The sequence below is a fragment of the Ambystoma mexicanum genome, chromosome 10, assembly GCF_040938575.1.
Source record: "Ambystoma mexicanum isolate Mex_15411 chromosome 10, UKY_AmexF1_1, whole genome shotgun sequence".
Taxonomy (NCBI): Eukaryota; Metazoa; Chordata; class Amphibia; order Caudata; family Ambystomatidae; genus Ambystoma; species Ambystoma mexicanum.
Window position 1 is genome coordinate 1290192817 of NC_090932.1, and position 24460 is coordinate 1290217276.

Here is a 24460-nt window from a genome sequence, read left to right on the forward strand (position 1 = left end):
TTATATCAAAGTTCCATGTAAACCAGTCCATCGAGCTTCCGGCTTTCTTCCAGAACCCGCAAAGCTCGGCTGAGGTGAAACTACACACCCTAGATGTGCGTAGGGCGGTCCTCTACTATATAAATAAAACCAGACCGCTAAGGAAAACAGATCAACTGTTTGTCTCCGTAGCTACAGGCAGAGAGGGAGATCGCGTCTCTAAAGGCGCTATCTCGAAGTGGATTATCAACTGTATACAGCTGTGTTACTCTCTTTCTGAAAGAACTCTGCCTTTTACGCCAAGGGCCCACTCTACTAGAGGCATTGGGGCCACTCTGGCTTTCATTGCAAATGTTCCCATCGACACCATTTGCAAAGCAGTTACTTGGAGCTCTATTCACACTTTTACTCAGCATTACTGCATTGACACTCATTCCAAGACAGATACACAAGTGGGACAAGCGGTTCTAAGACACCTGTTTGCTCAGGACCCTTCTCACATCCCACCTCCTTCTTCTGGTACTGCTCGCTAATCTATGCACAGCATGTGATCTAAGCAGATTCCACAAGCCTCAGAAGGGATACATTACTCACCGTAATCGTATTTCTGATGCTTGTATCTGCTTAGATTCACATGCGACCCACCCTTCCTCCCCTCCGAGAGAAGGCGCATGATTGCTTGTAGTCTTACCTTTCTGTCTATCTGCTTGGATTATCTGTACTCACGCTACTCCTCATGCTTCCTCATGTCAGAAAAAATACAATCTGAGGATCCTAGACGCGTGAGGGATCTTAGGTACAGTGGACGTCACACTAGGGATAGTATTACTGGCACGCCTGTGTCGACGCCCATTTTCGAGTTTCGAAAAACAAACTGTAATACTCCGCAGCTTCCACTAGATGTCGGCCTATGCACAGCATGTGAATCTAAGCAGATACAAGCATCAGAAATACGATTACGGTGAGTAATGTATCCCATATATATATATATATATATATCTTCTTTCATATGTGTTTATTTTATTTCCTCTGCACTCTTTTGCACTATTACTATCACTCCATCATATGTAATGATGTAACCAAGCTCAAACTATTCCTGTATCTTACTCATTTTGTATTCATGTGTGTATATATATATATATATTTCCATGCACATGTGTTTATTGTACTTCTCCTGTACTCTTTTGCATCATGATTATCACTCAGCTCCATGCAATGCTGTAACTAAAGCTGAAAGTATTCTTGTAACTTATCAAGTAAAGGCACCCAGATACCCTCTGGTCAGGTGCACCATACAAATAAACAAACGCATGTTTTGGGAATGTGCCGCTATACAGGAATTCTGGAAGAGTATTGAAAGCAAGGTGGCCGTTTTGGAAATTACCCTGGACATACAAACCCCGGAGGCATGCATATTAGGACAGTTTTAAGAGGGGAACAAAACGGAAAGCAATCAGTAAGATCAAAGATCTCGTGTATGTACTGGCAAAACGTAACATTGCAATGAGGTGGAAGGAAACCACAGCACCAAGTGTTACCAGGCGTTGGGAAGACTTACGGAAATGGACGACTGTGGAAACAGGGGTGTGGGAGAGGGCGCTGGGAGAGCAAAAGCTAGAACCTGGAATAGACTTAATGCAATGGATAGCCCTCACGGTTACTTTGTTCAGCCAGTTAACGATAATGACAAGGACTAAATAATTCAAGTTGGATGGGATGAAGGAAATGGACCCACCAGAGAAGTAAACTTATTACAGGCAAGCTTGGGTAAGAATGTTGAATGTTATACTGAATTACACTGAAATGACATGTGTAATGTGTAAAAACCAATGTTTTAAAAAAAAATGTCGGCAATGCTAGGCAGGTTTACGGTGGGGATGTGAACAGACCTCTGATCAGTGTCACTTGTGGGCAGTGCAGGAGCAGCGGCAGGTACATTTATGCATGGTTTGGGAGGTGCATTCATGCCAACGGCATACTGGAGGCAGGTATCGTGTTTGAGTAGGCTAGTGCTTGTATAGAGTCACTTGTGGTCCCAGGCTTAGTGAAGACACATGTCTTCAGAAGACCAGGGTTATTCAGCTCGTCAGTTAACTGTCGCTGCAGCTGTGGCTGTGCTAGCAGGTGCTGGGGAACAGGCTCTGCAGTTCCAAGCGCAGGTCTGCTGTCTGAGTTAGCGAGTGGTGTGAGCTGTGGCAGGAGGCTTTACCTGGTGGCTCAGTAACTTCAGGGGCTGAGGCTAAGGCTTTGGGAGGCAGCGTGGGTGGATGAGACTGCAATAGGAGGGTCAGGGGAACCCAACTAAGTGAGCAACCAGTGAGGTTCTTGAGCGGAGGCGCTTGATTCTTTTGGGAATCGCAAGCTGTTTGCCAAGTTGGCTCACAGGGTTTGGACGCTGGTGAGGAAGTTCTGCAGTGTGGAGGAGCTTGTTTCGAGCCAATAGAGGTGGTGTGCAGTATCAGTATGCCGTTAGGAGGAATGGTTAGATACTCAGGCAAATTGGGTGATATATGAAGTTTCGCTATGAGTGGAGGGCAGCTAGGTGGTACATACAGTGTCACGGTGATGAGTGGCCAAAATGGGTGGATGGAGACCTTAGTGTTTGACTTTGTGTGGGGCTGGCTTCACCTGCAAATGATGTCGCAGAAGCAACATTTTAACCATTGTTCTTGGCCTGGGGTCGCAACTGTGTCCACCGTAGTAAAATACACCTTTCAGCCAGAAAGAATCCAAGATTTAACAATTTCTGAGGAGAAGCATAAGGCTTATTATATTGACCAAGTAAGCATGCAATTGGTGTGGGATGCAGAGAGCATCCAACTATCTTCCCACACACCTCATTCCAAAATATTTCTAGCTCTGGACAGGACCGTATCATATATATGTTGCATCTTCTGACCCACACCTGGTGCAATCTTGTGTAAATAATCGGATCCTCGCTGGAGTGTAGTGACATCAATTTAATATTTTGAATTGAGTGAGTCGGAAACGTGACTTTAACAACACCTCTCGTGTGATGTAACACATTTTGCCATATATTATCTGTGATGTCTGTCTATCCCTAAAACTTCTGCCCATTTCATGCAGACGGTGGTAGGGCCTGCAGGGGGCTCGCTTAACAGTAGCCTATGTAAAGACGAGATTGAATGGAATGGGAACCCTCAGCTTATGTATGTATGTATGAGGGACACAGGTCATTAGGCGGCTTTTCATGAAAGTCTACCCATCTAAGTTGGAAGGCAGTCTATAGTACTGCAACAGCCTTATGAGATTACGACGTATATCAGGAATGGCGTCTGGGGTGATAGTGATAAACCCCCCTTCCAACCTCCCAGTGTACATGCCTCTGAACTTATGGTATTGCTGCCGAGTCCACATCCTAGAAATACCCATGTCTAAGGTAAGGTGTAAACATTTTCAGAGGCTTTGCGCTAAAATATGGCACATACTCCTACGTCCCGTCCCCTTTCCTCCATACTTGTGGGACATTCCTCTGTCCTGTGGGAAGGGACCGGAGCACTTTGTAAAAAGCATCACATTTTTCAAAAATGTGTCCTTCCTCTCTTTTTACGCGGGGTACCACACACGGCCGTAACCCCGCCCTCCTTAGCTCTGCCCAGCGCATTGCCCATCAGTCCTTTTCTCCGCTCGATCGGGACTGGACGCACTTGCATCTTTGGAAGATTTTTTTATTCCAGTGTCCTCCTCTCCTGCTTCGGCTTAGCGGTCGTGTGGCAGTCCGTCTATGCTGTTTCAGTTAGACTTTCCTGTTTGTTCTTCCTGTGAGCGACGCTTTGCTAGAACGGATACCCTTTGTTTAGAATATTTGGGTCCGGAGCACCGGTGGGACTCGTGTTTTTACTGCGATTCCCTTTCGGTGCGGGCGCTTCAAGATCATTTAGAGCGGTGGGAGGAGGTGTTTCAGCGCACTCCCCCTATGCACTTTCAAAGTTTCATTGACGAGAAGAAGAAATGCCCGGTGAGTTCTTTACTTTTTAGGGCACCCCGACCGGGGGACTCCTTCCCGGGGTCTTCCCGGTCCGGGAGGAGCATCAAAAGCTCTGTTACCGGGGCTTGCCCTGAGGTGCCTTCCAGGCCTAAAAAGTGTACCAGAGTTTTTTCCGAGGGCCACCGTAAGGGGCCTATTGACACCGGATTACAATCCGAGGCCCCTCCTGTGGGGGCTGTTTGTGGGCCCAGTTCTACTGAGGTGGCGGGTACCGGAGCATACTTCGAGGTCTCCTTGACTGGAGCTTTCTGTAAAGACACCGGGGTATGTCCTGAGGCCTCTGTTGAGGTTTTCTGTACCGAACTAAGGTTCAAGGCCCTTCGTGAAGAGGCTTTTACCGGGCTCGGGTCCGAGGTCCCTCGTTTGGAGGCTAAGGTGACCGACCGTTCTGAGAGGCCTGTTAAGGTCTTGTCAGTGAGGTGTACTCCTCATTGTTCCCGCTCAAGCAGTGATGCCAGTTATGACGAGGTCCTTCCGTTGAAAGCTATTCTGGCTCATAGCATGTCTCAAAAACATTCTAGGCCACGCAGTATTGTCTCAGCCGAGGTTCCTTGTGTCAAGGCTAAGATGAAGACCCCTGACCCATCTGTGGAGACCCCTATCTCACTTTCACACATTTCGCAGTTCTCCTCAGGTGCTGACAAAATGGCAGCTACTCCTGCCAAGACTACGGTGGCCATTTTGGATACCTCCCTTACATCTACCCCATAGGCGCTGGGTGTGGGTAGTGACATTTCAGGTTAACATAGTTTTCGTTGTGCGCATCCCTTTTTATCCAGTTTTTGACTGGAACGCTCGGATGCCCCTAACGCACAACGTCTCGCTCCCTGCAGCATCTGCGCCCTTGATCTATGTTGATGACAGCGGAGAAGGGCCCTCTTGGCAACCCTCTCCCTTACGTCCCTGGATTTACTCCGCTCATGAGAGGCCTCCTCCATTCGTCCCTAAATCGTCGGCGGAGGATGCTTTTTTCGGCAAATTTCAAAAGCTAATGCGCTCGGACCCCATGAAGGAGCATTTTTTCGAGGCTTGTTTAGGGAGATATGCCATCCTGCACCGTCGGTCCCAGTTGTGGCCCCGGTAATTCCGCCAGCGCCACCTCTACCGGCCGGGCCTCCACTGGTCCTCCCTCCCTTGCCTCCATTGTCTCCAGTGGACAAATCTCCAGCAGTGCCAGATGTTGCGCAGCTTGATCCGGATGTGTCGGACGACGCACAGGGGGATCAGGACAGCGAGGCCCAGCCCCGCTCTGTTGGAGCCTTTCACGACCGGGTGCTGGACATGTGTCTTTTGGATGTTCCAGTACCCGAGGCACACGTTCCGCAGGAGGGGGTGCTTTCGGGGGCGTTCACCTTGTCTCCTTTGGAGCGCACCGGCTTGTTCTTGCAAAAGGACATTTTAGCCGAGGTCCGTAAAGTCTGGGAGAAACCACACTCTGGACTGTTAACACAAAGATTGACGCTCGTTATAGGCTCCATTCTTCGGAAGAAGTGGCCTTAGCGTTGTCTGCCCCCGTCCTCCACAGTGGTGGCTGCTGCTACATTACAATCCAGACCCGCTTCGTCTTCTACAGCGGCAACGCAGGTTCTGGCCAAAGAGGATAAGCTTCTTGACTCTTTGGGGAGGAAGATTTTCGCTAATTCAGACCTGCAGTTACATCAAGCTAACGCGTAAACTGGTATTAGCAGGGGCGAACATGAAAATGTGCAAAGGTCTGTCAGAGTTTGAGGAGTTCATTCCCGTTAATAAACTAGAGGATTTTAAAGCGGGATTGTCAGATGCTAGGGTCCTGGCGCAGGATATGCTGGAGGCCGCAGCGCATCATGTCGACACCTCTTGTTTGGCTTGGCTGCACGCTACCAAGTTCTCTAAAGAGGTGCAGGATAAAGTTCTGGACCTGCCTTTTGATGGCAAGGAGCTTTTTCACTCAACGACAGATGTTGAACTGTCTAAGACTAAGGACAGCACCCAGACCGCCAAGTCCTTGGGTGTCTTGGTGAACCGCCTTTCAGGGCACAGAGAACGTCTTCGCAGCCTCGGTCTTCCATCTGGTTTTAAGGGATTTCTGTATCGGAAGTTCTATTAGGTCGATACTCCATCAGGAAATTCCCGCTGACGGCAAAAACGGGGCAGGTTTTTCTCCCGTTCCTCAGCCTCCTCTTCAGGTTCAGGTGGCGCTGCCACCGATAAACCAACTAAATGAAGTTTCTTTGCGCTCACACGAGACCCCGGTGGGAGGGCGCATTGCGTCTCACTGGGAGGTGTGGCAGGGCATCACCAAGGACCGGTGGGTTTTGACAGTCGCTCGGGCGCGCTTCCGCTTGCCCCTTCCCCCTACCCCGCCTTTCAATCCCTCCTTCCAGCAGTCGGGTTCACCCTCCCTCAGAGCCGAGATACAGAAGTTGCTGGATCTCAGGGCGGTGGAACCCGTTCCGCTAGGGGAGCGAGGGGAGGGCTTCTACTCCCGGCTGTGTACAGTGCCCAAACCCAACCAGGCTGGCCTGTGCACCATCCTAGACCTTTCCCAGTTCAATCTCGCTCTAACAAAGAGAAATTCAAGATGATCATGCTCTGTCAGATAAAGTCCTCTTTACAGAAGGGAGATTGGCTCAGCATGGTGGACCTTCAGGATGCTTATATGCATATTCTGATTTGGAGTCTGCGTTGGAAAAACCTACGTTTTTCCATGGGGGAGAAGCATTTCCAGTTCCGAGTGCTCCCGTTTGGCCTCAGCTCGGCACTGCGTGTCTTTACGAAGATGTCGGTAAGCTCATCTTCGGCTTCAGGGTATCCATGTGTATCCGTATTTGGATAATTGGCTGCTGCGCAGTCCTTGTCCTCAATCAGCCTTGAGCAACCTTCACTCTCTCCTCCAGCCCCTGTTCCATCTTGGGCTGTTGGTGAACTGGCGGAAATCCTCCATGACGGTCTCTCAGGACCTGATTGTCTTGGGTTTTCGGTGGAACACAATTGACTGCAGAGTGTATCTCACCAGGGACAGAATGGCGGATCTGTTGGCCATGTGTCGGGTGTTTGCGCAGTCAGAGAATATGTCGGCCTGGTGGTTCCAGAGGCTTCTGGGCCTCATGGCCTCCTGTGTGCTGGCTCTTCCTCTTGTTCTTCTCAAGATGAGGCGAACACAGATGGTTCTTCGGAGTTCTTGGCGCCAAGCAGTTGACCGAGACTCCAAAATGATTCCTGTTCCATCTTTCATGAGAGCAGACCTTGTGTGGTGGTCGTCTCTCAGCAATCTGCCGGTGGGCGCGGCCTTTCAGGACCCTGGCCCGTTAGAGACAATCACGACAGACTCTTCCCTTCTGGGGTGGGGTGCGACATTGGACCTTATTTAGGTTTCCGATTTCTGGTCAACGCAGGACAAACTCCTTCATATAAATCACTTGGAGCTCCTGGCGATCTTCCTGGTGCTCAAAGCATTCCAGCCTGTCATTGTCAACAAAGTAATTTGGATCTGCATGGACAATGTGGTGTCCATGTTTTATATCAACAAGCAAGGGCGTACCAAGTCCCCTCCTCTTGTGGATCTCTCCATTCAGATATGGGAGTGGGCGGTTCAGCATGGCATCTGGCTGGTGGCAGTGCACATCCCGGGTCAGCTGAATGTTACTGCGGATGCCTCTATGGGGGGATGCCCTCGAAATTTCCTGGCTCAGGATGAGAGCCTATGCTTTCCCGCCTCTGCCTCTGATTCATTGGATGCTGTGCAAGCTGAGGAGCACGGTGAACTGTTCTCTTCTGCTCATAGCACTGTGGTGGCCGGCCAGGCTTTGGTTTTCAGAGCTTCAGCATCTGTCGGTGTGTGCACCGATCAGGCTTCTGTTGGTTCCCGACCTGCTTCAACAGAGAGGTCAGCAGCTGTGGCACCCCTACCCACAATCGTTCAGCTTGGCGGCATGGTGCCCGAGTTCAGATCTTTAGAACACCTCAACTTGTCCGCTGGTAACATGCGTATTATTCAGGCAGCCAGGAAGCCCTCAACGAGATCTCAATGTAGGAACAAATGGCTTCGGTTCTGCCACTGGTGCTTAGCCAGACAGCTGGACCCCAGGGGGGCTACGATCGCCACGGTGCTGTCCTTTGTCTCTCATCTAGCAGAGTCAGGCATCCATGTCTTGACATGCATAACTTCTCTTTCGGCTGTTGCCGCATACCTATCCACTGATCAGTGCTCTTTTTCACTGGCAAACCCAATGGTTAAAAGGCACTTTGCGGGGCTCATGCATCTTTACCCTCCTGTTCGCAAACCGCATCAGACGTGGGATCTGAACGTGGTCCTTACGGCCTTGTGCCATAAGCCCTTTGAGCCAATGGCTACTGTAGACCTTCAGCATCTTTCGTGGAAAGTGTCCTTCTTGGTCGCTGTGACAAGACGTGTGAGTGAGCTCCAGGCCTTGTCGTTGGAGCATCCCTTTCTGGTTTTTCATAAGGATAAGGTTGTCCTGAGGACAAATCCTTCTTTCCTTCCAAAAAAGGTTTCTGATTTTCATCTGAATCAGTCCCTGCCTGTCTTCTTTCTAAACCCAACCTCAGAGGCTGAGAGGGTTTTGCATTGCCTGGACGTTAGAAGAGCTCTTAATTTCTATCGGGACAGAACATCTGAATTTAGGAGTTCTCAACTCTTGGTGACCTTCGTAATCCGCAGGGTAAACGGGCCTCCAAAGCGACTATTTCCAGATGGATCGCTGCCTGTATTATGGAGTCTTACGCTGTCCAAGGTCTTCAACCTCTAAAAGGTGTTCATACACATCTGGTATAGGGCAAGGCAGCTGCTGTTGCCTTTCTAAAGTATGTGCCCTGGGAGACCATCGCGAAAGCGGCTACCTGGTCCTCTCCATCAGCCTTTTGTAAACACAACTGTTTGGATCTGAGCTCCAGGTCTGATGCTCAGTTTGGCCAGGCTGTGCTTAAAAACCTTTTTCAGTAAGGAGTTTTCCATCCACCCATAATTCCTGTGAGGAGTGCTTGGGAATCTCCCATTAGTATGGAGGAAAGGGGACTGGGCATAGGAGTATAATAATGTAACTCACCACCTTACTCCTAGTCCATAGTCCCCATTCCTCCATATGCCCGCCCGCCGTCCCCTCTAATAAGGTTCCTCAGTTATTGCTTAAAGGCGATAGAAAAGGACTGATGGGCGATGCGCTGGGTGGAGCTAAGGAGGGCGGGGTTACGGCCGCGTGCGGTACCCCACCTAAAAAGAGAGGAAGGACACACTTTTGAAAAATGTGATGCTTTTTACGAAGTGCTCCGGTCCCGTCCCACAGGACGGAGGAAGGTCCCAGAAGTATGGAGGAAAGGGGACTATGGACTAGGAGTAAGGTGGTCACTACGGTGAGTAACCTTATTAATCACTTTCATATACTGAAAGTTTCTTCCACGCTAAAGTTGTAGTGCCTATCTGATCAAACGGACATGTGCCTGTGTAAGTAGCAGAGACAACCAAGGATCTGATATCCTATTGGTCAACTATATTTCTTTCTATTTGAATATGTGGAAATATGTTCTTCAGTTTGAACCAATAAGATGCCTAATGCGCTTGTGCTACTATGTAATACAGTTTAAAGTTTGGGGAAAGAATCCCCCCTTTACCATGTGGCACAGTCAGCATCAACCACTTCATACAAACTGCTCCAGAGTGCCACTTGAATTTTGATACTAGTGAATCAAGATCTTTATAGAAGGAACGCCCGGGCCAAATGGGTATGTTCAGGAAAATTATATAAAAATGTTGGGAGTACAATCATTTAAAAAAAGGAGACCTTACCCGCCAATGTGGTGGGTAGTAGCTGCCATTTCCCTATTTTTTTTAACCAGCGATTTCATATATCCATGATGGTTGTCATTATATAGCGATTCACATTATACCCAATGAGGCCCAGTTAAAATCAGTAATGCCAATAAGCTACATAGAGTTGGTGGTGAGGGGAAACAGTTCAGATTTGGACCTGTTCACCTGCAATCCAGAAAGAAGTCCAAATGTGGTCACATCAGATATAATAGGCTCTACATTATTTTGTTGATTACAAATGTATAAAAGGACATCATCTGCATATGATGACATTTTTGTTATTCCCCCTATCTTAAGCCCCCTACACAAATGTCAAAGCCTCTCCATATCCTCATCGGGTTTAATAATAAAAGCAAAACAAAATGGAGATAGTGGACATCCTTGACGAGTGCTGCGTCCATTGTTTATACGGTCAGATAGTACACCATTAGTGCAAATCTTAGCTGTGGGATCCACATATAGCAAATTAATATAAGAAAGAAAATGTGGGCCAAACCCACAATGCATTACTACCCTATACATGTATTGCCAGGAAACAGAATCAAAAGCTTTCTGTGCATCTAATGTGACCAATACCGCCTTCATGGAAGAATCTGTGTGCCATGACTGTGGACACTCTGCACAAATGTAGGTTGGCAGATCTACCCGGTATAAATCTTGACTGATCTGGATGTATTATGTTCCATCAATGGCATAAGCCTATTCACCAAGCTACGATCTTAGCATCAGAGTTGATCGACTATGGACCCGCACTTGTCTGCCGGTTTCCCGGGTTTCAGAAGTACTGATAAGATATTGCATTTATAACGCGCCTATACATAAGTGTTTCATGGCGAGAACGAAACAAGGGAGGGAGAACAGAGGGAGGACAAAAGACACCGATATACCTAGGCCTAGTGACATTGAGATTGTGCAAGTGCAGGGTATGCGGGAGGGTAAAAGTGCCGGGGGAGAATGGGAGAGTGCAGTACAAAGGATAAAACAAGTAGTAGTGCAGCCAAATAGGTGGCAATTGCGAGGTTAAGTGCCGACAGCTGGTGTCAAATAAGTGCAGGTAAGGGGACTGTAGGGTTACAGATACAGACCCAAGGTGCAGAGGTTTCCAGGAGGGAGTGCGGATGTGCAACTGGACAGGCAGGGATCTGGGCCTGAATTCAGAGGGTAGCCAGGTGAGCAGTGCAGAATCGGACAGGAGATCAGCAAGGGAGAGGAAGAGAGATGGTAGAAGCAAACAGGAAGGTCTTGAGGTGCTTCCGGAACCGCAGATGTTTCTCCTCAAGTTTCAGAGAGGCAGGGATGCTGTTCCAGAGGGAGGCGCCAACAGAAGAAAGAGATCTACCCCTAACTCATTGCTTGGAGACGCAACTGACCCTCAAGGAGTTGGCGGCGGAGGAGTGAAGAGCTTGAGTAGGAAGATAATTCCAAAGAGAGAGTTGGAGTTACTGCGGTCGCACGCCCCTGAAGGCTATGTGGACAATGCAGAGGGTCTTGAACTTGATCCTTGCAGCCACTGGGAGCCAATGGAGAGATTTTAGGACTGGAGGGATACGATCCCTGAGTTTATGGCTAAGGACAAGTCTTGCAGTCCTGTTCTGGATGAGTTTCAGAGGGGGCGGAGAGAAGAGGCAGGCAGATTTAAAAGGAGGCTGTTACAATAGTCCAGCCTAGAGAGAACCAGAACTCTGGAGACAGTGAGCTTCTGGGGGAACGCGAGGAAAGGAAGAATACCTCTGAGGAGTTGCAGCTGGTAGTGTGACTTCTTAGAGACGTCAGAGATATGAGGAGAGAAGGGGAGTGTGGAGTCGAAGATGACCCCGAGGTTCTTAGCCTCACAGGTGGGAGCAAGAAGAGGGCCAAGGGAGGCCGGCCAGAGAGTGACAGGAAAGGAAGGTGCAGGTGAGCCGATGAGGAGGATCTCTGTCTTGCTGGCATTCAGGCAGAGATCATTGGCGGCACACCGCTCCTGGATCGCAGACAGGCAATCAGAAAAGAGAGGGAGAAGAGGTGGCAGAGAGGAACCTGAAAATTAGCTGAGTTTCATCCGCATAACACTGAAAGTTGGAGCAGAGTGCAGCAATGCGGTGGGCGAGAGGTGTCAGGTATTGGTTGAAAAGCCAGGGATAAAAGTTAGACCCCTGGGGAACACCACATATAGAGAGAGATTGAAGAGAGGAAGGACCTGAGTTGGACTTGGGAGGGTTGGTCCGAGAGTAAAGAGGTCAGCCAGGCCAGGGCCTGATCAGTGATACCCAGGTTATCACGGAGCCGGTTAAGCAGGATGGCATGGTTGACCGCGTCAGAAGCCGATACGAGATTAAGATGAGGACAGAGGGGTGATTAGCATCAAGGTTAGAGAGCAGGTCTTCATGGATGTTCAGGAGAGCAGTTTCCGTGCTCTTGACTGGTCTGAAGCCAGACTGATGGTCATGGAGAGAACCAACTGATTCAGTGTGAAGATTAGGCTTTGAGAGGCCAGCTTTTCCAAGAGTTTGCCCAGGAAAGGAGTGATGGAGATCAGGCGATAGCTAGCTGGACAGGAGGGGGCAGCTGAGGGTTTCTTGAGAAGAGGGTGCACAAGAGTGTTTCAGGGGGAAATCGAAGGTTCCAGTGGCGAAAGAGGGATTGCAGAAATCGGCCAAGGCTGGAGTGAGTGTGTCAATGTGGTCTTTTGAAGGGTTTTGGAATAACAGGGGAAAAACCTGTTTTGGCGAGACTTTGATGGATCGGACCTGTCTAGAAACCTGGTCAGGGGTGAACAGAGGAAAGGCAGAGAAGGGCGGAGGAGAGGTGGCCGCAGGGAGTCCAGAGGTAGGAGAGAGTAGAGAGAGTAGAGAGAGTAGAGGGAAGGAGAAGAGGACGAGAGGGTGGAAAGGATGGCCTGTGTTTTAGAGATGAAATTAGAGGCATGTGCCGTTTAGAGGGCCGGGGAGGGGACAGTAGAGGTAGAGACTTCGGCAGGATTGGCCAGCTCTTTGTAGATTTTAAAGAGTTCTGCCGAGTTGGTAGATGCAGACTTGGATGTGAGCTCTCTTCTTAGTGAGGACAGAGAGTTGGTATTGCTTTTGGAGCAGGCAGCAGGCTAGGTTGTCAGTGGATGCACACAATGCCAGCCATTTCCTTTCAGCCACCCTACACTTACCTTTAAGGGTGACATGGTCTGCGTCATACCAGGAGTTGCACTTGGCTTTGGGCTTGAGGCGGATCCTCGTGACAGGGGCAAGTAGGTCAAGAGTGTCATAGATAGAGGAGTGGAGGATGGAAAGGGCTGTGTCAGGATAGGAGTTAGCCAGAGGTGGAGGAGGGGGCGAGAAACTGGCGGCGAAAGCCTCAGTTGACACGCTTCATGGGTCGGATGACCGATAAAGTGGGTGGCAGAGAGTGTGGGTTGGCTCAGCCTGAGGGTTAGAGAGAGAGAGAGAGAGAGAGAGAGGGAGGCATTCAAAGGAGGAGTAGGCCTACATGCGAATGATAGAGGCAGGAATCCTATCAGGAAGATCAAGGCTACACCCCCACTGAAACGGTTGGATCTGGGCACGGAGACAATCTTGTAGCCATCAGGAAGGAGAGTGTCAAAGCTTGTGACAGAGCTAGCCATGAATCATGTCTCGGTGGGACCAAGGACATCCAGGTCAAGTTCTTCCAGGAGACAGCAGTCGTCAGAGGAGTGTTTGACAGCTGAGCGATAGTTGAGCATGGAGTATACCATGGATCTATCCTGCAAAAGCTTCTTCACACCTAGAAATGTTTTCTGTTCTTGCTGGACCGCAGTAGAAAGTCTGGTTAAAGGAAGATCCTTTTTCGATCGAAGATGTCATACACCTTTCTTTCGAGATACTTGCAAGATAGTGTCTCCTTCTCTGTAATTAAGGATCTGGGCAATTATTGGACGAGACGGGGCACCCGGCTTCGGGTGGGGGCGGGGGGGCGTCAGAGACCTATGGGCACATTCTACAGAAAGTGCGGGGAGAGACAAGGTTGACAGTGTATTGCTAGTAGAGTGTTCTCAACAAATTGTTCCATATTGCCCCCTGTAGTACCTTCCAGGACCTGTAGTATACGGACGTGGTCTCTACTCCAAATCATTGCACTTCTTCTGTGTAGCCTTAACTGCCGTAGTGTCATGACCCTTGCCCCTGGCCCTCACTGGCAAGTCAGCCTTCCAGTTAGGGCCAGGTCAAAGGCCTTAAAACCTCATCCAAGACTCTCTTGGGCTCATAACCATCATGAAGACCAACATTAGAATGGAACTATTTACTTGGGACTATTTATTTAACTTTGGGGTTGGGGGGTTTCAGCCAACATGGAGGCACACACAGCTCAGTTACAAGGAACTGAGCTATGCGGTCTAGTCTTTTGGGTGTGGCAGTGTTAGGCAGAAACCTGTGCAGTTCCCTTACGGACCACTGCAAAAGATTTAAGACTGCAGGTGTTTGGCAGTAAACCCACTTGGTAGCAGTCTGTGCCACACAGATTCACTGGTAGCTGTGGCTGAGCAGTCAGACTTCCCTCAAGAAGAGTTAGGCAGTATACAGACCATACAAAATAGGTACGGAAATACAGTAGCACAAGCAAACACTGACCAGAGCTTGGGTGTAAAAGTATATAATTATTTATTTAACACACACTTCTAAAACACACTTGCACTAAATTGGTAAGATAAGTTCAAAACACAATCACTATTATCATATGTACATCCCCGATTACTTGTTGGACAAGTCTTAGTTAACACCACTTATTTCCAGACAGAGGTGAGCGCTTAACGTTCGATGGCACTCCAACAAGTTAAATAAAAAGGGAGGGAAAAGCAGAATTATGGAAGCATACACACTAACTACTTTTTAAAGAACCACAGCAAGTTAGGAAGGCACAGTCTACTGTTGAGCAAGGAAGTTTAGGTGCCAGGCCCACTTTCAAGGGAGCCAGGTGGAAGATGCCCAAGATCAGACAGTTTCAGCTTCTCTTGTTTCGGGGAGGAGGGGGTGTAGGGAAGTTGGGGAGCATACTCAGGAAGGGTACAGGGGGGATACCTTCCCAGGGCCTTCGTCGTTTCCAGTCATACGTCTGAGGTTGCCCTTTCTTGTCTTGCAGATGAGTTCGTTTCGGGTCATGGGCTCATGGGGGCTTGTCGTCCGAGGGGAGGAACATATGCCTGGTAAGTTCTTTCCATGCCTCAAGAGCTCTGCTGGACTCATCCGTAGATCTAGTGACACTTTCTTCCCAGGCCTTGGTCTCAGCCGATACCCATCGCTCCGCTTCACTATGCCATGCTTTATATTGCGGTCCTGCGGGTCTTTTCCAGGACATGGCTATGGTTCTTTTGGCCAGGATGCACGCTATGTCCATGAGTCTGACTATGTGTTTCAGTTTGGCTAGCCTAGGGTAGATTCCGAGTAGGCATTCCTCAGGTGCCCATTTGTAGTTGGGCATGCCTGTTTTCTCGCATGTCTGTTTTACCGTATCCCACAGTGTCCTGGACTTGGGGCATTCCCACATCATGTGGATTAGATCCGCTTCCTCCTTCGTGCACCAGATGCAGTGTGACTGTGATTGTTTGTTAAATTTAGCTATTCGTTTCGGGGTTAGGTAGGTTCTGTGCAACACATTCATCTGTATTTGTCGAAATCTATGATTTCTGGATACCTCTTTGGGGAATGCAAGTGCCCTATTCCACTCCCCCTCTGTCATTTCTCTGCCTACATCCATTTCCCATTTGCCCTTCATTTCCGCGCTCCGGGGGTTTGGTATGTCGCTCAGGTGTCTGTATATTTGAGATATTGGTCTGCTGCCCTCCCCCATATTATATAACAGCGTGAGTAGTGGATCCGGGTCCGGTTCCGCAGGCCACGCTTCCCATTTACTTCGTGCTGTGGAGCGAACCTTCTGGTACCAGAGGAACTGGCCCGTGTGGATGCCCTCTCTGTCCTGTAGTATGGCAAATTCTTTAAAGGTACCCTCTTCATAAAGATCTCCCCAGGTGTAAACCCCTCCGCTTTCCCATAATCTGATTTGTTTTAGATCAGTGACCGTTGTGTACAGGTCTGCGAGCAAGGGTATTTCTGGTGCATAAGCGTTCTGCGTGCGGGTGAGTGTCCTTGTTCTACGCCAGATCTCCCTCCCCAAGGTGACTGAGGGGTGCCGCTCCTAGCAGGTTCGTAGGTACCCAGACCAGTTCCTTCAGGGTGAATGGGAGGCTCGTGGTCTGTAGCAGGGGTGTTTCATCTGTGGGCTCATCGGATAACCATTTAATTACAAAGCTAAGCTGAGCTGCTAAGTAGTACTTTTCTAGATTTGGGAGTTGGATGCCGCCTTGCGTGTATGGCAGGGTCAGTGTCGACAGCGCTATCTTATGTCTGTTTTCCCCCCAAATAAACTCTCTTATTAGCATCTCGAGCAGCCGGAAGAAGGGTTTGTTGATATAGTAATGTACATTCTGGAACCCATATAGGAATCGCGGTAAAACAATCATTTTGATTATGGATGCCCTTCCCATCATGGACAAGGGGAGTCTCGACCAAAAGTTCATGGATCTGCGCAGAGCCGGGAGCGCTGCTTTTGTGTTGTGTTCATGCATCAGTGCTGGGGTGTGCATTATTTGGATTCCTAGGTATCGGAATGTGGTGGTCTGCCATCTTATCCCAGCCTCCGGGAGTGATTCTACGTCCTCATTTTTTAGGGCCGCTAGTGGGAACAAGCAGGATTTTGCCTTGCTGAATTGGATCCCAGAGACTCTGGAATAGTTGTCCAGGACTTCTAGTATAGTTGGCACGTTGATGTGTGGGTCCCTGACATATATAAGAACGTCGTCTGCATAAAGCAAAATGATGTGGTCCACCCCTCCTAGTCTTATGCCGGTGTCAAAAAACTGTTTCCGGAAATAAATAGCTATGGGTTCCAGCCCCAATACGTACAGCAGTGGGGATAGTAGGCAGCCTTGTCTAGTCCCTCTTTGTATGTTCCAGGCGTCTGACACATGTTTCCCCGACTTTACTCTTGCTCTTGGCCTGGCGTATAGTATCTCGACCCATCTGATAAATCCGGGTCCGAAGCCAAATTCCTTGAGCACCGCCACAAGCCACTCCCAGTAGATGGAGTCGAAAGCTTTTATGGCATCGAGGGATAGTAGTGCACTGGGACTCTCATCTTCACTAGTTTGCGCTATAATGTGTTGCAGCCTGCGCAGGTTCATAGACGTGTTGCGCCCTGGTATGAAGCCGTTCTGATCAGGATGTATTATGTCGCCTATTATTTTAGTCAGGCGGTTGGCCAGTATGGTGGTTAAAATTTTCACGTCATAATTTAGCATTGCCAGTGGGCGGTATGAGTCGCACAGGTCTGCCGGTTTGTTTGGCTTCAGGATTGGGACCACTAGTGTTTCTCTCATGCTTTCCGGTAGTATCCCCCTCTCATATGCCTCTTGGTATACTTTATGTAGCAGGGGTGTGAGGGAGGATTCATAGGCTTTATAAAACTCTGAGGGCAACCCATCAGTGCCAGGTGCCTTGCACGTGGCTAGGGACCTAATTGCTTCGGCTATGTCCTCAAGTGTGATTTCTGCGTCTAGTGCCATGGCCTGTTCAATAGGCATTTTATGTAGCCCAATCTCGTCCAGCGTGTCCGTGATCAGTTCTTGGGGGACCTCTTCTGCGTGTGAGTATAGGCGTGCATAGTATTCTTTGAAGACTTCATTGATACCTTGCTGCGTGAGGTGTATGTTCCCTGCCTCGTCTCGCAACGATCTGGTGGGGTGTCTGGGGTGTTCCCTGCGGCATAGCCAGGCCAGCAGCCTGCCCGGTCTGTCCGCTTCTGTGTGTGTTCTGTTCGTTTTGACCGTGTGGTCAAACTTTTCTAGTCTGCGCCATGCTGTTTCGTTCTCCCCCCTTAGCCTTTGAAGTTCTGATTCCCTTTCCCGGGTATCTATGGGGGCCGCTTCCAGTTCTCCGATCTCCCTTTCCAGCTGGTCTAAGTCCTTCCTGAGCGATTTCCGAATTCCGCCGGCCTTTGCAATGGTCTCCCCCCCTTATCACCGTTTTTAGGGCATCCCATACCGTGCTACTGTGTTCCACGCTTCCCACGTTGATTTCTATGTAGCTATCTATGGATTCTTGCAGTTCTTCTCTAAAGGCAGGGTCTTTAAGAGCCTCTGCCGGCATTTTCCACATGGGAATTGGGGGTCTGGGACCATTGTGGTTCCATGTTACTAGGAGAGGGGAGTGGTCAGAGATAGTCCTTCCTAGGTACTGTGCTCCTTCCACCTGAGGTAGGTGTTCCCTGCCGATGAGGATGTGATCTAACCTCGTGTATAGGTTGTGCGGGGATGAATAGTATGAATATCCTCTTACGGCTGGGTGCATTTCTCGCCATATGTCTGCCAGGTCCAGTCTATCTATCATTGCAGTCAGAGCTGTTGTTGCTGCTGACGGACCTTTCGGGAGGGGAATGGATCTATCTAGGTTCGGGTCGCATATGCAATTGAGGTCGCCCCCCCAAATGAACAGACCATCTCTGTGTTGTGCAATTTTGGGATATAACGAGTTCAAGTGGGTCGGTATATTGCTATTAGGAAAATAGGAGTTTAGGATGCATACTTCCGTCTGCTCTATGTGTCCCCATAGCATTACGAATCTACCTTCCGGGTCTATTTCTGATTTGGTCAAGCGGAAGGGGAGCTGTGGGTGTATCCAAGTGTATACTCCCCTAGCATATCTGGAGTAAGCAGTACCGAATCCCTGCCCTCCCCAGTGTGTTTGAAGTTTGGCCATTGAGTCCTCGGAGCAGTGGGTCTCCTGTAGGAGTGCTATCATCACCCCCTTCCTGTGCAGATAGGTCTTGATTCTGTTTCTGCAGAGATATGTCCCCAGGCCTCTCACATTCCAGGTCAGTATTTTAATTGCCGTAGTGGTCATGGTGGTTCAAGGTGGGTATGGTAATTATTCTGCTTCTCTCTCTTGGATGCCCGTGGTTGTGGGCCTGATGCCGAAGGTCCCTTCCCTGTGTGGGTCAAGGCACCGGTTTCCCTTTCCCCTCGGTCGGCCCCTCCTCCCCCTCTTTTCTTTCCCTTTGGAGACTTACCAACAGTAGTAACGTTCATTCTGGTGAATGAGAACAGTAAACAGTGTAACTTTGAACTGCCCCCAGCAGTTGCCTCCAACTTGCAGCGCTCAGGGGCTCCCGAGCCTTCTGGGCCTTTCCGGGCCTTCCAGTGCGGGTGTTGTCGGCGGTATGCCTACACGTGTCCTAAGGGGGTGCGCTGACGTCTTGTCGTGTAGGTTGGTGTGCTCCTGCTCATTATCGCTTTTTTGATGCTGTAGTTTGTCATGCCGGGCTCTGGTTTGCTTATCAACCTGTTGTGCTGACATCAGTCTTTCCCGCCCGGTTCTTCGGGCGTTCAATGTCCTGTAGTTCCTCTTGCCATTCCTTCCTTACAATCCGCAAGGTTGTTGTGTTCGAGCCACATGTTTGCCGCCTCCGGGGTGTCCAGGAAGACCGCTTTACCTTTGTGTATCACTTTGAGGCGCGATGGGTACATCAGCATGTACTTCAAGTTGAGTTCACGTAGCCTTGCCTTCACCGGGATAAAGGAATTTCTCGTGCGCTGTACAGTGGGGGTGTAGTCCGGGTATACCACTATTTTGGCATCCTGTCTCCTAATTTCCCCTCCTTCTCTGGAGAATCTTAGTATAGTCTCTCTGTCTCTGAAGTTTAGGACTTTGGCAATCATTGGGCGTGGGTGTGAGCCCGGCGGAGGTCTTTTTTGTAGGGACCTGTGAGTTCGCTCTATAGAGAATCCTTGGGACAGGTTGCCGGCCCCGATTTCCTGCTGTAACATCGTCTCTATGAATTCCGTTCCCTCCGGGACCCCAAGGATTTGGATGTTATTGCGGCGGGCCCTCCCCTCCGCGTCTTCTGACCTTGCTTCTAGCCTTGCCACTTTTAGTTCGAGGTCCTGGACCCTGGTTTTGAGTTCCGTCGTGTTTTCTACGTTGTCCTGCAGGGTAGTCTCCACCATGGTCACTCTTTCAGTGAGAATGCGGGCATCTTGTCTGATTAGCTGTATGTCCGATTTCACTTCATCCATTTTGGTTTCAAGAGATGTGCGTAGTGCCGCTATAGCTTGTAGTACTTGCGTATTCGTGGGGTCTCCTTCTTGAGTCGTTTGTTCTGCTATTGCCCCAGCGTCTTGCTGCTGCTTGGGCCTGACTGTTGTGAAGGAATCCATCGTTGCGGCTTTCAGTTTGCCCTTGGGTGGTGACATCCCCTGTCTTTGGGTGTTCGGTTCTCCACTTTGCTTTGGGATCGCTCGCCCGTTCTCAGGTTGTGGGTTCAGTGGCTTCCTGCGGTGGCGTGGCCCCTCCTCGCAGCCTTGCTTTCCTGCCCCGGTGGTGTTTTGGGCCGTCGGCGGCCCCTTCTGCTTATGTGGCCGAGCAGTCGTGGCGGCGGCCCCGGCCGCAGCGGGCCTGGGGCACTGTGGTCGGTGTGCCTTCTCCCCTTCAGGGCCCGCGGCACCACATAGATATCCGGTTATCGCTGCGCCCTACCGTCCGTGGCGCTGCTTCCCCTCTGCTTCTGGCTGGTGGGTTTGTCGGTTGCCTTTTCCTGCCCTTGGGCTGTCCCGATGCAGTGCTCCCTGTGGCCCGGTATTCTCCTACGCCAGTCCAGTTGGCGGTTTGGGCCCGGCAAGTCAGTCGTCTGTGCCTGTCCTCTGCCGTGTTATCTGGGAGGCAGGTATGTGTTGCTGTTTTTATGCTGTGCCCAGGCATCGGCCTCCATCAGGGGCAGCTGGTGTTGTGCCCCTATCCCGCCGCACCCGGAGCAGCCCCCGGTCCTCTCGGCCTCCTGATCTGTGGGTCCCTCTCCCCCTCCGGTGAGGCACAATGCGAGCTTCCCCCCTCTCTGGTACCGAGGCTCCCTCCTCTGCGGCTGTGTCCCAGCTGCGACGCATAGCTCGGGGAGCAGGATCCGCGCAGTTACCAGTTGGCTGTTTGTTGTCAGTGTCCGAGGCACAGCTGCCCGCCCGTACGCCACTCAAGGGGTTCGTTGAGTGCAGGGTGCGGGTTTATATTCACCACCGTCTTCTCCGTGTCTTTTTGGCGGGTAGGCGGGTTGCCTCGATTGTGTGCTTTAATCCGCAGCGGGCCACTAGTTCGTTGCGGGCGCCGCCATCTTGTGGACCGTAGGGGGCCTCCCTTCACACACTTGGTTTTCGTTCTGCGCGGGTCCGTTTATTCCCCAGAGGCAGCGTCGGGCGTCGGTAGATGGTTCCCCTTCCAGCTGCTGCAGCGTTTATTACGATTTATTGTTGTTTGCCAGAGTTAAGCGGCGCGTAGCAGGATCGTGGGTAGGAGCGCTGGCGGATCCCGTCTTCACGCCATGCCCGTCGGCCACGGCCCCCTCGTCTTTGCATAATTATCCATGCTTCCCTGTTTTTTTTTTTTGTGCTCCTTTAGTCAGCTTCCACTGGCATAAAATGGGTTATCACAAAATGTTTTACGCAGCAACAGGATTTTCTGTGGCTTATTAATGTACAGATACACTGTATCATCCGCGGACCAAATGTAACATTGATGAAAATGAATGTCTAGTACTCCTACGTCCCGTCCCCTTTCCTTCATACTTATGGAACATTCCTCTGTCCTGTGGGATGGGACCGGAGCACTTTGTAAAGCATCAAAAAGTCGTTGCAAACATTTTTTGGTCCTTCCTCTCTTTCTACGCGGGGTACCGCACACGGCGGTAACCCCGCCCATCTCAGCTCCGCATCGCCCATCATTCATTTTCTCCGCTCGTTCAGGACTGGACGCATTTGCATCTGCGGAACAATTCCTTCCTTTTTTCCTCCTCTCTGGCTCTCGCTACCGATCGCGTAGTAGTCTGTCTATGCCGTTTAAGCTAGACTTTCCGAATTGCTCCTCGTGTCAGCGGCACTTCGCGAGGGCGGATTCTCATCCTCTTTGTTTAGAGTGTTTGGGTCCCGATCACCATTGGGACTCCTGTTTCTATTGTGATTCCCTTTCGGTCCGGACACTTCAACATCGATTGGAGCGGTGGGAGGAGGTGCTCCAACACGCTCCCCCATTGCATTTTCTTACGTTCATCGAAGAAAAGGAGAAACGCCTGGTGAGTTTGTTACTTTTTAGGGCACCCCAGCCGGGGGACTCCTTCCGGGGTCTTCCCGGTCCGGGAGGAGCGTCGACTGCTCTGTCACCGGGGCTTGCCCTGAAGTGCCTTCTGGGCCTAAAAAGTGTACCAAGTTTTCTCCGACAGTCTCCGTAAGGGGCCTGTGGACACCAGAGTACACTCAGATGCCCCTCCTCTGGGGGCTGCTTGTAGACCTAGTTCTACTGAGTCGTGGGGTACCGGTGCTTGCTCCGAGGCCTCCTTATCGGCTTCCCTCAAAAGTACCGGGGTGCGCACAGGGGCCTCGGCTGGGTTTAGTGATACCGAACATATGTTCAAGACACGCTGTGAAGAGGCTTCTACCGGACTCGGGTCCGAGGTCCCTCGTACAGAGGCTAAGGCAACCAACAGTTCTGAGAGGCCTGAGAAGGCCTTAGCGGTGAAAGGTGTTTCTCACCGTTCCCGCTCTTGTGGCGACACCAGAACCGTTGAGGGGGCAAGGAGTGAGTTTTCGAACCGTAGTTCCTCCTTTACCGGCAGTGCCGAGGTCCTTCCTGTGAAGGCTAGTTTGGCTATTGGTATGTCGCAGAAACATCCCAGGCCACATAGTAACGGCTCAGCCGAGGTTCCTTGTTTAAAGGCTAAAAGGAAGACTTCCTGATCCACCGGTCGGGACCCCTGCCTCACTTCCACACGTGCCGCAGTTCCCCTCAGGTGACGGCAAAATGGCGGCCTTTCCCGCCACGACCACGGTGGCCATTTTGGCCGCTTCCCCCTACAACTACGCCATCAACCTCAGGTGTAGGGATTGGTTCTGTTGGTGAACATAAGGTTTCTTGAGCGCATCCGTTTCGTCCAATTTACGACTGGAACGCTCGGATGCCCCTTCTGCACAACATCTCACTGCCTTTGGGTTCGGCACCCTTGATTTATGTGGACACCTCTGGGGATGGGCCTGCTTGGCAAACCTCCCCTCTGCGTCCCTGGAATCATCCCCCTCATGAGAGGCCTTCTCCTGCGGCTCCAAAGCTTTCTCCGGAGGACACTTTTTTCGGCAAATTTCAGGTACTCATGCGTACCGACCCCATGAGAGAGTATTTCAAGGGTCTTTTTAGGGGGATATGCCTGCTTATGCCACCGGCTCCACCCGCGCCTCTAGTGGTTCCACCGGCGCCGCCTTTGCCTGTGGTGCCTCCCCCTACCATTCCGCCCTTGCCTCCGTTGTCCCCGGTGGACAAGGCGCTGCCCGATGTGGTTCAGCAGGATCCTGACCTGTTGGATAATGCGCAGGGCGATCAGGACAGCGAAGACTAGCCGCGCTCTATTGGAGCCTTTCACGACCGGGTGCTGGACATGTGTCTATTGGATGTTCCAGTGCCCGAGACACCTTGTCTCCTTTGGAGCGTACCGGCCTGTTCTTGCAGAAGGACGTTTTGGCTGAGGTCCGTAGAGTCTGGGAGAAACCACACTCTGGACTTTTCGTCAATAAGAAAATTGATGCGCGCTACAGGCTGCATTCTTCCGAAGAAGAGGCCCTAGCATCTTGTCCGCCCCCCTCCTCCACGGTGGTGGCTGCGGCCACTTTACAGTCCAGGCCTGCAGCATCCTCTTCTTCGACGGCTACTCAGGTCCTAGGGAAAAAGGACAAGCTCCTTGACTCCCTTGGGAGGAAGGTTTCTGCTAACTCGGCCCTGCAGCTACGGCAGGCCAATGCAGAACTGGTGTTAGCGGGGGCGAATATGAGGATGTGGAAAGGTCTGTCGGAGTTCATTCCAGTCGAGAAGCTGGAGGACTTTAAGGTGGGATTGTCGGATGCCAGGGTCTTGGTCCATGATCTGCTGAAGGCCGCGGCTCATCACGGTGACACTTCGGCTCAGGGCCTTATGCTTGGGGTTGATACGTCTCGGCAGATTTGGTTGCACGCCATCAAGTTCTCAGAGGAGGTGCAGGACAAACTATTGGACCTGCCGTTTGACGCTAAGGAGCTTTTTCATTCCTCAACGGATGTGGAGCTGACCAAAACGAAGGACAGCACCCAGACAGCTAAGTCCTTGTCCGTCCTGGTTAAAACCCCTATTAGGACCCAGAGACCATTGTCACAAAGCCGGCCTTCCTCTGGTTTCAGGGGTTTTCTAGATCGGAAATCCCGCAAAGTGGATAACCCTTCAGGGAGTTCCAGACTCAGTTTTTCTCCCGTTCTTCAGCCTCCTCCTCAGGGTCAGGTGGTAACACCACTGAAAAACCTGCCAAATGAGGGTTCTCCGTGCTCACACGAGACCCCGGTGGGAGGACGCATTGCGTCTCATTGGAAGGTGTGGCAGACCATCACCGAAGACCAGTGGGTCTCGTCAGTCGCTCGGGCGGGCTTCCGCTTACTTTTACCCCCTACCCCACCCTGCAACTCTCCTTTTCAGCAGTCTGGGTCACCCTCCCTCAGATCCGAGGTTCAGAAGTTGCTGGACCTCAGAGCAGTGGAACCCGTTCCACTAGGGGAGCGAGGGGAGGACTTCTTCTCCCGACTGTTAACAGTGCCCAAACCCAACCAGGCTGGC

General features: G+C 50.8%; 1 protein-coding gene across 6 annotated transcripts in view; it reads left to right on the forward strand.

The window, feature by feature from the left end:
* Window positions 1-24460, forward strand: part of MTMR3 (myotubularin related protein 3) — a 2389252-nt gene that overhangs the window by 968240 nt on the left and 1396552 nt on the right. The gene's annotated exons all lie outside the window — the stretch shown is intronic.